This window comes from Dipodomys merriami, unplaced genomic scaffold, assembly GCF_024711535.1.
Source record: "Dipodomys merriami isolate MVZ:Mamm:240054 unplaced genomic scaffold, mDipMer1.0.p SCAF_101, whole genome shotgun sequence".
NCBI lineage: Eukaryota > Metazoa > Chordata > Mammalia > Rodentia > Heteromyidae > Dipodomys > Dipodomys merriami.
In genome coordinates, this window is record NW_027202283.1 from 873,335 (window position 1) to 886,747 (window position 13,413).

General features: G+C 36.0%; 1 non-coding gene across 1 annotated transcript; it reads right to left on the reverse strand.

The window, feature by feature from the left end:
* Positions 1-12,975: 12,975 nt before the first annotated feature.
* LOC138807564 (U6 spliceosomal RNA) lies at positions 12,976-13,079 on the reverse strand. The gene has a single exon (XR_011366203.1). It is a non-coding gene; the product is annotated as a U6 spliceosomal RNA (small nuclear RNA).
* Between the last annotated feature and the right edge of the window lie 334 nt (positions 13,080-13,413).

A 13,413-nucleotide genomic window follows, 5' to 3' on the forward strand; every position in this document is an offset into this window, starting at 1 on the left:
ACCCCACATATTTTAATGACCTTTACAGTAACTTGGATACATATGAAGGAATATGATTCAACATGAACATCCATGTTAATGGCAGCAGTATTCATATCAACCAAGATCTGCAATCAACCTAGGTGTACCAGTAAAAGGAATAAACAGAATGGGCTATTCATAGCTATAAACATATTCTGGAATATAAGAGAAGTTAATGCTTCTACTGTTACATTGCAAAGTATTTTTGGATATGCACCTAATACTATTTTCATGGGCTTTTCTGGCATTGTGTTTTTTTCTTTCGTGAGGAACGTCAATATTGATTTTCAAAGTAGTTACTACAGGTTAAAGATATCCTGTAAGGGGCTAGGAAGGTGGCTGAGTGGTAGAGCGCTTGTCTTACATGCCTGAGGCCCTGGGTTCGATTCCTCAGCACCACATAAGCAAAAAGTAAAAAGCCGGAAGTGGCGCTGTGGCACAAGTGGTAGAGCGCTAGCCTTGAGCTGAAGAGCTGAAGGACAGCGCCCAGGTCCAGAGTTCAGGCCCCACGACCGCACCCCCCCAAAAAAAGATATCCTGTAATAGGTGAATATTAGACCAAAAGTTAAATATATCAGTGAACATATACAGGACCATCATATGTAGTTTATAATTTGAAGCAATTTTAAGAAGGCAACAATTGAGAAAAAAAGATAATGCTAGAAGTTTAATAACAAATTATTTTGAAAAGTTGAATGAAGAAGTTATAAAATAAGACTCATCAAAAACTGTTGAATGGTAGAAGATGGATGAAGGTTATAAAAACATTCATCTGCATGGCCAATTTGAATGAAGTAAATTCATATTGGTGTACACTGAAGACACATTCCAATTCATAAAATACACTTAAAATGTTTATGAGAAGACAAATCAGTATCTGTCTTTTGTATATGTAATAGTAAAAATTCACAGAAGGATCAGAACTGTGAAAAAGAGAGAGTATGGCCAAAATTGTTGATGTGATTGATTGAATGTATCTGAATTTGTGTGGAAAAGGAGGAAAGAAAATGAAGAAAACATATGGGGTGCTGATCAAGATATATTTTCACATTTATAAACAAGGAAAAATACGAAAAATGTGCAACTAATTAGTGTTAATTTAACAAAACATTTTGCTCAAGGTTTAAAAATGAAACTATAAAAAATAACAATAACATCAAATAAATAGGGCATTGAAGAAAATGTCCCATAGACAGATTTTCCCCATAATTTGTTATATTTCATAACAAATGGATTAAAATAAAATGTAATTACATCTGAAGATGTTAACACTTTCAAAGGTCATTTTTAGAATCCAGCAAAGAAAAGTATCAGAGAAGTAGAAAGTAAGAACAATCTGTGCTATGGATGAAGATATTTACTAGAACTTTGTGATGAAACAATGGCTCTCTTTTCCTAATCAACATAGTCCAGGTCACCTACCTTTCTACAGAACACTTGTAGTCAGTGAAGTAGAGTTACTAATTAGGTAGTAATTTATTACTTTTATTCCCTAATCTTATTATGTGATTCCTGAATGATATGAGTGATCCTAGGAGATTTTCTGACCTCATTTTCACGGTGTCTAATTCCTCCCCCTGCCCAGTATTCTTCTGCTAGTCTCATTTTTCCTTGTTTCTGAACTCAACTCCTGTGATCTTTCAGGTCATGAAAAAGAGCTGGAGAAATGTGAGTATGACTTGGAGTCTGTGCTAACTTTCACTCCAGCTCAGAGGAACTATTGAAGGACCTCCACCTGAGCTTCAGAATCAGATATTAATTGACCTCTTTGGAAATGTAGAAATTCAGGCAGAATCTGTCATTCCTTGACTTTCTCTGAAGAGATTTTGTATTAAATCACATTTCAGAGGATGAGCTTTCCCACCAACCACCACAGCCTTGACAGAAGGAACAGATTTAAAATTGAAAGTGGTCTCAGTTCCCAAAGAGCCAATGGGAATCCAGGAGATCACACATTCCTCCTGATTAGGGACCTTGTAGTAAGAATAGAAACTGGACAAAGTCTAATGTGGAGAGTAACTGAGACTGGGCCTAAGAGCAACACAAAAGAATTTCCCTTTCTTTGACTACAACTGTGTTGTTTAGTGAGACATGACACCTTCCTTCATATCAGATAATGCACTAGGTGAATTATGTCACTGCCACTATGTGGGAGGTCAGTTCCTTGGAGGAGAAGGGGTTAAATGTTGTGACCACCAGTTTTTTCTCTAGGCCTTTATCTCTCCCATGCCTTCCCCTGCAGGGAATATGTTGCTTCTTTCCTGCATTCAACTACTTGTGTACCATAGGGTATTCTTTTTCTAGTCTCTTATATTCGAAGTAGCATAGGCCCAGACTCTGCTCCTTCCAAGAGGTGACAACAAGATCAGATTTGTACTGAAGGTCAATCAGATTGAAAAAAAAACAACTGAAATTAGTAGCACCCTTTCATACTTGCATCTTTACTAACAGACAACTTCCTGGTTGCTCATTCTGTAGTTTTAATTCTTTAGTGGCAAGCACCATTCTAGGAGGTCTTTCCTGGCCACTGAAAATTGAACTCACAAGAAGCTGAAAAGTTTCATTTTGTGGGGTGGTGGATACTGGTGGTTCACATCTATAATCCTAGCTAGTCATGAAGCTGAGATCTGAGAATTGTGGTTCTAAGCTAGCTTGGGAAGAAAGTCTATGAGATTTGTCTCTAGTTAATCAACAAAAAAACAGAAGTGGTACTCTGTCCCAAAGTGGTAGAGGGCTGAGTGACAGTACTCAGGCCCTTAGTTCATGCCTCGTGACCAACAAAAAGGAAGTTTCATTTTTCTACCATGGTGTCTTCTTTTAACACACTATGTGCTTTATCTGTAAGTCTTCTTAAGGTTCCTGTGTCTCACTCTAGTAGATTTTTTCTTTCAAAAATAAGAAAGTCTACAAAGTCTACCTATTGTACAATCACTAAGTTTGGAATAAACATTTGTTAACTGTTGGTGTGCAGACATTAGACTAATTCTTAATTTAAAGAAACTATGTTGGCCTTCATTCCACTTGAACAATTCTGTGGAAAATAGATATATCTTTGGATTCCTTTGGTTCTTTCTAGAGTCTATATTCTCCAGATTGTTTTTCCATTGATGCAGAAAAGTTCCAAATTGTGGCAACTATTATTTATTGTATTGCTAGTTTTAAGCATGGAAAAACCGATCAAAGATATTTCAAATTTAATTTTGTGAAAAATGTTGATTCATTATCTAAATTCAAAAAACATAAATTACTAAAGGAACTGTTTCTTTGGTAAAAAAAAAAAATAAGAGCATTGGGTCAGAAATAGTCTCTTCCATGTAGAAGTCTTGGAGGGTCTGCCTATATAGTGATCTCACTTTGAGAAGTAGTTTGCCATATGGGTCTTTTCAACACTTCGTATTTGGCACTAGAAGCCTGGTGAAACAAACAGATTTGTCTATGATTCTCTTTCAGGAAGTCCATGGCTGACATTGATTGTGTTAGATAATAATTGTCTTCCTACCATTTCCTTCTAAGTAATTTTACTTATATTTGTGATTTTGGGACTTGTATCAGGTTATATGTAACCATATCCTGTGGAGCAATTTAAAGAAGGAAACTTCAGTATCTGTGTTATAATGTAGTGGTATCATAAAAGTTCCTTATATTTTACAATATAAGATAAGTAACAATGATTATCTTATCAACTCTAGCTAAATTATGTATCATTAGGCATTATGATAATAGTGTCTGAAAGTTCACAGATCACTTTATTTTCAAAAAAATCAAAATAATCAGAATATTGATATTTTGAAAAGTATATTATGAGGCACGGATATTTCCAAAGACAATGTTACCCACAAGACATTTCGTTTCTTATTTTGTCATGTATCTAATTTAACTTTACTTTTTATCCAAATTATACCTTACGATTTACTACTTGTGCTACAAAAAATGAAGCACAAATTTATTTTTTGTCTTTTTTACTCATTTGTATTTATCATTGTGCAAAGTGGTTTCAATTCAATGAGTTTGTTTATAAGTACAATGCATCTTGATTAGTGTTCCCTGAATCTACCCGTCTTTCCCCAAACTACCCATCTTCCAAGTTACATGGTTCCATTTTTACATTGATATCATTAATATAATGATTATATTTGCCATCCCTTCCTCTTTTCATTAATCTGCCCCCTCTTTTCTTAAACTTCTTCTCCAGCCGAACATCATTTCCCTTTCTGCTACTCATTTGCTTGAACTCTTTATTGTTTGTTAGTTATTCAGAGAATCATCATCACTGAAATACTTTCATGAGCATACTGAGTATTGGATTTTTTAATTTCATTTTGATTTCAACTTGTACACAGGAGTTGACATTCATTATGAGTACATGAGTACAATCTCACCTCTTTCATAATTTTCCCCAGCACTCTCACTCCCATCCTTTCCTCAAGTTTCTTCATTTGGTAGGATATGCATTAAGTTAGAGCACTGCATTTCACTCCACTTTATTGCTTAATTTATCTATTTCTTCCCACCTTGACTCCATCCGTACCTCTGAGTACTTGATTCATAGTGTTTATTTTATTGGAATGTGAGTTAGCTATTCTAAGGAATTACATTATTTGAATTATTCTCTGAACTAACCATATTTCAGTTCATACCTAGGTGTATAGTTGCATTCCACCACAAAGTGTGCATATTGTATTGATCTATATTACGCTTAACTTCCTATATAAAAGAAAACATATCTCATTTGTCTATCTGGGTTTGGCTTTCTTCCCTTACTTCATTTAGCATGATTTTCCCCAATTTATTTCCTTTCTTTGCAAATGATTCATTATCATCCTTTTGAATGGATAAATAAAATTCTGTTGTGCATGTACGTGTGTACGTATGTATGTATATATATGCATATATATATGAATGTATACGCATACATGTATATCTATATGCATATTGCTATCATATTTTCCTGATCTACCTGTCCACTGAGAGGCATAGTCCATGTCTAAATGTGATTTCTTGTACTATTATGCTTTTGCTTTCAATGTTTTGGAAAATGACTAAATATCATTTGCCTAATCTTGTGCATACAGGCTATTCTATAACAAAAATCATTCTATTAATAACCTAATCTGTTGGTTTACGTTTCTTTTTATGTTGGCTCATATAAATCACAGGGGTTCATAATTGCATATGAATCTGTTTTTTAGAGCAACACTAAATGTTTGCTTGTATATAGTTGACACTTGCTAATAATTTATTAAAAAATTATATATACATACATATGCATATACAATTTATATATATTGACACACATATATGCCTATATATGCATGCATATAGAATATATGTGCATATATATATATGCATATATATATAATATACACACACACAAACATATATGTGCTAGTACTAGGAATTAAATTCAGGGCCTAGTTTCTTTTGGTTTTCCTTTTTGCTCAAGGTTGACATTCTTCCATTTGAGCCACAGCTCCTTGTTTAGCTTTTTGATTTTTAGTTGTAGATAAGAGTATCATGGTCCATTTTACCTTGTCTGTCGTGAAACTATGATCCTCAGATTTCAGCCTTCTAAACAGTTAGGTTTAAAGGCATGCAGCATTAAATCTAGCCCTATTATATTTGAATTAAAATATATTTAAAGAATGATAACTTGTAGTATTTTCAAATAAATCTTTTCATTTAAATAAAACATACTGCATAATTTTTTTCTTATTCCAACTCACCTACCAAGAAAGGAAAGAAAAATGTGAAACTGAAGAACCTCTGAATGTAACCATTCTCAAGCCTGCTAGCCACAGTTTCTTTGCTGAAAAATAGAACAGGATGCTATCATATACAAGCAAAATGGAAGAACATGCTCTTCACTAAAGTTTCTGAAAGACTGATGACAATGAGGACAAATAACTTTATCCATGAAATGTCACAAAGGATACGCTGTGTTCGGTGACTCTAGTGGATAAGTGTAGCCAACGTTAGAGGATGGTCATAGTGATGAGAATAATCAAAGGTGTATATGGGATTACAGAGGTGTGTTTTCTTGAAGATGAATGCTCTTGATTTTGTTGCTAAGCTTGTCATCCCTCTTGAAGTCTCTTGTCTTGCTGCTGTCCCTTTTTAACTTTACTCATTTGCTTCAACTGGGCCTTCTTTTCACTTAAAAGGATTATTAATTCCATGTGGTCCTGGTAAGTTATGAAAATAGGAAGCTCCATTATTATTCCATCTTTCTTTTCTACTTTTTATTTGTTCCACTATGAGAATATGAACTCAAGGCCTAGACACTGTGTTTTAGCTTTTTCTGTTAAGGCAGGTACTCTATAACTTGAGGTAAAGCTACATTTCCATGGTTTTGGAGAACTAAAGGGAGATTTTTGTCTGGACTGGATTTGAACTTCAATCTTCAGTTTGCAGACTTCTGAATAGTTAAGATTATAGGATTGAGCCGTTAGTGCCTGGCCCCCAAAGCATTTATTTCTTAGCCACAAACATGGGATGCGTCTTATAGAGTTTTGTCATTGAGAAATTCTTATCATATGTGAGAGTTAATGCAATTTCACAGGGAAAGGTTGGAAAGTCAAGAAGTGCTCACTAAACAAATTCAAAATATGGTTTGTTCTTACTTTCTTGATACAACACCCCCACTGATTTCTCTCATGGATATCCTCTAATCTACTTCTAATTTTACTTCTAATTCACAAGTGGATATAACTCAGTTTCATTTAACTACATGAATTCTTGTTACATGTGTTACTGACCTACATTACATCTGAGGCCGAGTGACTACCTGAAATCATCAATTTAATCATAAATGACCTCTGTTCTTTTGCAATAACTAGACTCCTTCAGGGGCCTGAGGACACCAAGATACTTCAGGAGACACAAGCCCCTTCTCCTATCAGACTTGCCAATGCAGAAGAAGCAACTATTCCCTTCAACCCTTATAGGAAACTTGCCTGTAACATGAGATTCTCAGCAGTGAGAAGGGTGTTCAAACTACACCTGCCTGGACACTGCTGGCTCACCATCTGAAACTTCTCAAGCCTTTCTTCAATAATGCTGTCTGTTGTATGTAGAATTGTTGTTCGTCTGCACCAGCCATCCAGACATCTCCTTATTCTCTTCATTGAATAAGATCCACGAATTTAGTCTGTCTACAATCTCCTCTTTGCTGATAATCACCTACAGAGAAAAATGCATTTGGCTGTTGAAGACAGCAAAAAAATTGGTGCCCTCCCCTCCTATTAATGGAGTGTGAATTTCATTCATTTTAGTCAGCATCTTAGAGGACTTATATCTGTGTTTTTCCTCTCAGAAACCTAGGGTTCAACATCATCAGACATTCTCATACATTTGCTGAAGTAACAACTCTAAGTGACCAACAACACTTTTACCCATTGCAAATCTATTACCATCAGGTCACAACAAACCTTATAAAGAAGAAAGGCAGAATATATTAAGCACCCCATAAATTCTTCTGCTTTATATCCTTTCAATATTTATTTTTGAATGATGAAAACTTATTTTAATTCTGATGATATTTTTTCCTCTTAAAATTAATCAAATTATTACATGATTAAGGCCAAATGTCCTGTTTATTTAATTTAAAAAACTATAATTCACTTCATGTAAAACCAAGTGTTTATAAAGCAACATATCAGGAAGATTCAAGCCATATATATATATATATATATATATATATATATATATATATATATATATATGTATATGATGGAAGATTCATACATAGTAAAATAAAAGAAACCTTAAACCAATACCCATCACTCATTTGATCCTGCACCTCTAGTGGAAGAGGGTGATTTTACCTATAAATCATGGAAATGTCATCTCAATCCAGTCTACTCTACACAGGCTAACCCCAAAATACTCAATGCTTCATTACTTACAAACAACTCTAGCAAGTAGACTTTATTTAGCATAGGATTCTCCTCCCTACAATGATAAATGGATTATGTTAATAAATTTGAAAGTAAATAGTTCAAAACAGCCTGGCTGAGAGTACAAAAAGATTTTGAGGTCTTAAAAATCTTGAAATACTTCCAGTTAAAAAGGGGCCACAGAAGGTCCATTGCTAAAGTTTTAACATGAAGTTCATAAATACGAAACAAAGGGATTTTCTTCTTACACACAAAAACCTCACCAAGAATTTTTGAGTGAAGCAAAATTACCAACTGTAGCACCATCTACCCAGCCAAATGTATTGAAAGGGTTTGAAAGTCTATCCCTAGAAACCCAAGTTTTGTTTCTAACTCTCTGACATGTATTTATTTCAACTTTTAAAACTTTAGTTTTTCATGGCTCAGAATTCCTAGTTAATCTCAAAATGGCCCTACATACTGCTCTACATTAACTTTTGGAGAACTTTCCTAGAACAACAAACACATTTTTTTGTATAAAATTTGAATAGAAAATTTAAATTGACTTTTAAAAATGAGACGAGTAAATGTTCATTCTGATATAAAATATAGGTCAACACTTCAATTTAGAGGACAATGAAGTTTATATTTAGTTGACATTTATTTACTAATTGTATATATATATATATATATATATATATATGTTGATAAATACGTGACATCCATGACATCTCCTTTTAAAAAACTAAAAAATGTATTGTTTCTGAAGTAGTCATCACATACAATTTCTCTTCAACTGGCATTATTTTGGGGCTAATTTTCTAAATTAAAGAGTGTAAGAAATGTTTTTTAAAATATAATTAGTGCAGATTTCTAAGCAAAAGTTTCATCTGGCTATGGATACATATTTTGTTGGTTTGTCCAGTTATCTTTGTGGTGACTATCAAACTAAGAATTTTAGGAAAACTAGGCAAACTGTCACTAGCCATACCTAGGATTATTTTATGTTTTATTTATTTTAATTTTTGTGCTGATCTTGGGATTTGCATGCATTGCCTGAGCAATGTCCCTAAAATTTTTCTGCTCAAGGTTATGACTTTAAAACTTGTGCCACAGTTCTACATCCAACCTTTTGGTTGTTAATTACAGATAAGACTCATAGACATTCTATCATTAGGCCCAACATCACATCAAGGTTCTCAGTATCCATAATATCAAGGATTATAACCATGAGCCACTGTTAGCTACATGATGTGTTTTTTAAAGCATCTGTAAATAATAATAGAAAACTATCACCATTACTACAGGCTCAAACCTGTAAATCTAGCAATTTCAGAGGCTGAGATCTATAAGATCATGTTTTAAAACTTGACTTGTCAGACAATTCAGAGTTTATTTGTTTAATCTGCAGGACCCAGGGTTTAAGTCAGGCCTAGGCACTGTATATGAGTTACTTTTCATTAAGGCTAGTGCTCTACCTCTTGAGCCACAGTGACACTTCCAGCTTTTCCTAAGTAGATATTAGAGGGAAGTGGTAAGGAGACCTCACAGTTTGGCTCTTAACTGTCATCCAAAAACTAAGCCTTCAAAGTAGCAAATCAGAGATTCTTACCTTCAACTAAGCAGCAATAAAAATACTGAAGGTGTGATTCAAGTGGTATAGTATCAGCCTTGCTTGGAAAAAGTTATGGCAATTCAAGCCTCAGTATTGGCACATATGTACACAGAAGCATGCACATACATACATATAAAGGGTCCTATACTCAATTCCCTGGGATTAAAAAAATAAAGTATTAAATTAAATTAGGACAAAAATAAGAAATTCAAATTCCTAAAAAACAAAAAGAAAAACAAAAAAAACTACCATAGCCGGGTGGTGGTGGCTCACACATAAAATCCTAACTAATCAGGAGGCTGAGATTTGAGGATCACGATTCAAAGCTAGCCCAGGAAGAAAAAGTCGATGAGACTCTTATCTCCCAGGAAACACACAGAAAACTGGAAGTGGCACTGTAGCTAAAGTGGTAGAGCATTAGCCTTGAGCTGAAGATCTTAGGGATAGCACCCAGGCCCAGAAGTCAATCCCCAAGACCAAGAAAAACAAACAAACAAACAAAAAACTGCCATAACTGAATTGTGACTTAGGTGGTAGATTTCTTTCTTCCCATAAATGAGGTATGAGTTCAATCCCGAGTTGTTCATACCAAAGCAATCCAATAAAAGCACACTAAGAACTATCTAACAAAAAATATGTCATTCGTTGTAAAGAAAATTAAAGGTTATGAAAATAATTGAAAGGGAGCTAAAAGGAGAACCATGGCTCAATAGTGAACAGCAACTTAAGCCATATTACCATTTCCAGGTTTTAGATATTTATTGGCAAAATGAATATCACAGACATTGCTGCTTGGGAACCCTTTGAATCTGGATCCTCAGATTTCAGCCTCCTATGTAGCTGGGATTACAGGTGTAAGGCACCAGCATTCTGAGATATGCATTTATTTTGTCATGTTATGTGGCAAATTTCACAAATTTATTTGTTTGGCCACTGAATACAAACTATTGTAGGATATAAGATTGGGCTGGTAACTTGGGTGTGGTTTGTCTATAGTAGCTGCTCAGTTTCTAGCAGGGGCCACTACCCTATAGTCTCTCACAGAATGTGGGGATCTCTTACAAGCTTACGGGATGCCTAGTAGGGTTTAGGTTCTGTGGCGGTGAGACTGTGGTTTCTGCTTTCTGGTCTCCTATCATACAGCCACTGTTGTCAGCTCCTAGGCACCTCCATACTTACTTGATAAACATATTCTCCTTAATGTTTGCTTCATTCTGTTTGCATCACTGACTTCTAGAAAGGCCTTAATTTGCACTCACACCTTGGAAGTAACTCATACCAACTCTTGTGGGAACTAATTACATTTGTAGAATCTGTTTAATTTTGTTATTTACCGGAGCATATAGTGGGATTACATCCTGCCAGACTGGAAGATAAAAGACTTCCTAAGGGTCTGAGTTGTTGTGTATCACCTGATACACATAAAAAGCTATTTATTGGGGCTGGGAAGGTGGCTCAGTGGTAGAGCGCTGGCCTTGCATGCATGAGGCCCTGGGTTCGATTCCTCAGCACCACATAAGCAGAAAAACAGCCGGAAGTGGCATTGTGGCTCAAGTGGTACAGTGCTAGCCTTGAGCTGAAGAGATGAGGGACAGCGCCCAGGCCCAGAATTTAGGCCCATGACCGGACCCCCTCCCACCCCCAAAAAAGCTATTTATTATCTGCGCACTGGTGGCTCATTCCTGTAATCCTAGCTATCTGGAGGATGAGATCTGAGGCTCCCAGTTCAAAGGCAGCCTGGGAATGAAAGGTTTATCTCCAATTAACCACTCAGAAAGATGGAAGTGGTACTGTAGCTCAACTGGTAGAGCACTCACTTTTAGCTGAAGAGCTGAAGGATTGCCACGCCGACTCCAGTGGAGTCTGCTTAGCATGGGAAACCATCTATCAGACCTAAGACAGGGGCTTCAGAGACCTATCTCTGAGTTTTGGGACTTCACCGAAGTCTACCTCGGAGAATAGGGCTTCTAAGAGGCCTACTCCTGGAAAAAGGCCGGCAAGCCCCTGGGAAAAATGTGTTTCTGCCTTTCTTTTCCTCACTGTATAGGAGTGCCTATTAATCTTTTACTGTTTCTGCTGTTCATTGTACTTACTCATTGTCAACGTTCCCTTATTCAAAGCTCTTTCTTAAGAGTGCTGACGACTGCAATATCTGATGAGTGTCTTAAAAATATGACTAACTCACCAGAGTTAAGTGCTACCCTGAAACCCCTCTTATGGAGGCTAGTAGACAAGTCATAAGCAAATATAAAAGTATTGGGGGTTTCACAATGTCACTTCAGCAGAAGGAATTGTTTGTAAGAGATTTACAAAAAGCTGTAGGCGCGGCTAGAACAGAAAGAATGTATGGCAATTGCTGAGATAACTACTTAGGAGAAAGAACTTCTTATTACTCTCTTTCATTTACTAAGATACTTGCTAAATCTAAGTCTCCTTGGTGTTTACTATTAAAGAAAGAACAGAAAAGATCTTATGGGACAGTTAAGACCTCTATAGAAATAAGGTAATGGTTAGTTGGTGACAAACATCAAAACCCATTATATTTCTTAGAGATAAGCTGGAAACAAGTGCCTATCAGGCAACCAGCTGGTGACCACCCAAGAATGAAGCCCTGCAGCAAGATTATGTAACCTTTTGCCCTTTCTTATGGAGATTTTTGCTATAAAAGTCTGTTATTCTCTGCATTAAATCGCACTCAGCATCCACTCCTCTTGTGTGTGAGTTGTCTGTTTGCCATCTCCCCACCTATTCCAGTTCCTCCCCTAGGTGTCCTCCGTTGTCCCGACAGAACCCGGTCCGCGGCAAAGGATTGCGCAGAGACCAGAGTTGAAAAAAAAAGAAAAACATTGGAAAAAGCTATTTATTATTCTAAGTGTCCTCAATTTCAGACACTGGTAATGTTGAGTTATTGCTTGACATTAACCAATGAAGTGTGAAATTTAAGAAAATGAAAGATAGTTCCTTGGGTGGAGTGGAAAATATTTCGGCAGTTATAGGAAATGAAACACAATTAGGAGTTAAATTGAGGATACATTCAAGAGCAGTAGCCGTGGCTTCAGAGATGGGACAGAGCTAAATATGTTAGACATATGTTAAAAAGGAGAACATGGGGCTTGGAATGTGGTTTAGTGGTACAGTGCTTGCCTAGCATGCATGTAGCCCTAGGTTCAATTGCTCAGTACCACATAAACAGAAAAAGCCAGAAGTTGCCCTGTGGCTCAGGTCAAAGGGTACAAGACTTGTGCAAAAAAGAAGCTGAGTGACAGTGTGCAGGCCCTGAGTTCATGCTTCAGGACTGCCAAAAAATAAAAAGAGAGAACATGTCAATAATGAATGAGGGAGGGATCCAGAAACCAAATTCCTACTGAATATTTTCTCTATTTCAATATCATTCCAGAGAGAAAAATTAGGCATAAAGATGGTCCAGAAAGAACAAACCTCATGAAGTAATACAAGATTTAAAAAAAATATATGGAACGCTTCACATATTTGCATGTCATCCTTGTGCAGGGACCATGCTAATCTCTGTATTGTTCCAATTTTAGTATATGTGCTGCCAAAGCGAGCACTACAAAAAAAAATTTTTTTACTGCAACTGGCCTGTAGAGACAATCCATCAGACTTAATTGTGACTTGCAATAGCACAAGAGCTCATTGTAATAGCACAAGTGCTATCTGGATATTATGTATGGGTCCTGAGCATTGATAAGAGCCTAGGTGCTATTCCTATTTTTTTCCTCAAGAATATTACTCTATTACTTAAACCACAGCCCCATTTCTGACTTTTCTGGTGAGGAAATGGAGATAAGAGTGTCATGGACTTTTCCTGGCTCACCTGGCATAACATTGGGATAACATTGGGATAACACCTGGGATAATATTAATAATGTTATCCCAAAATCT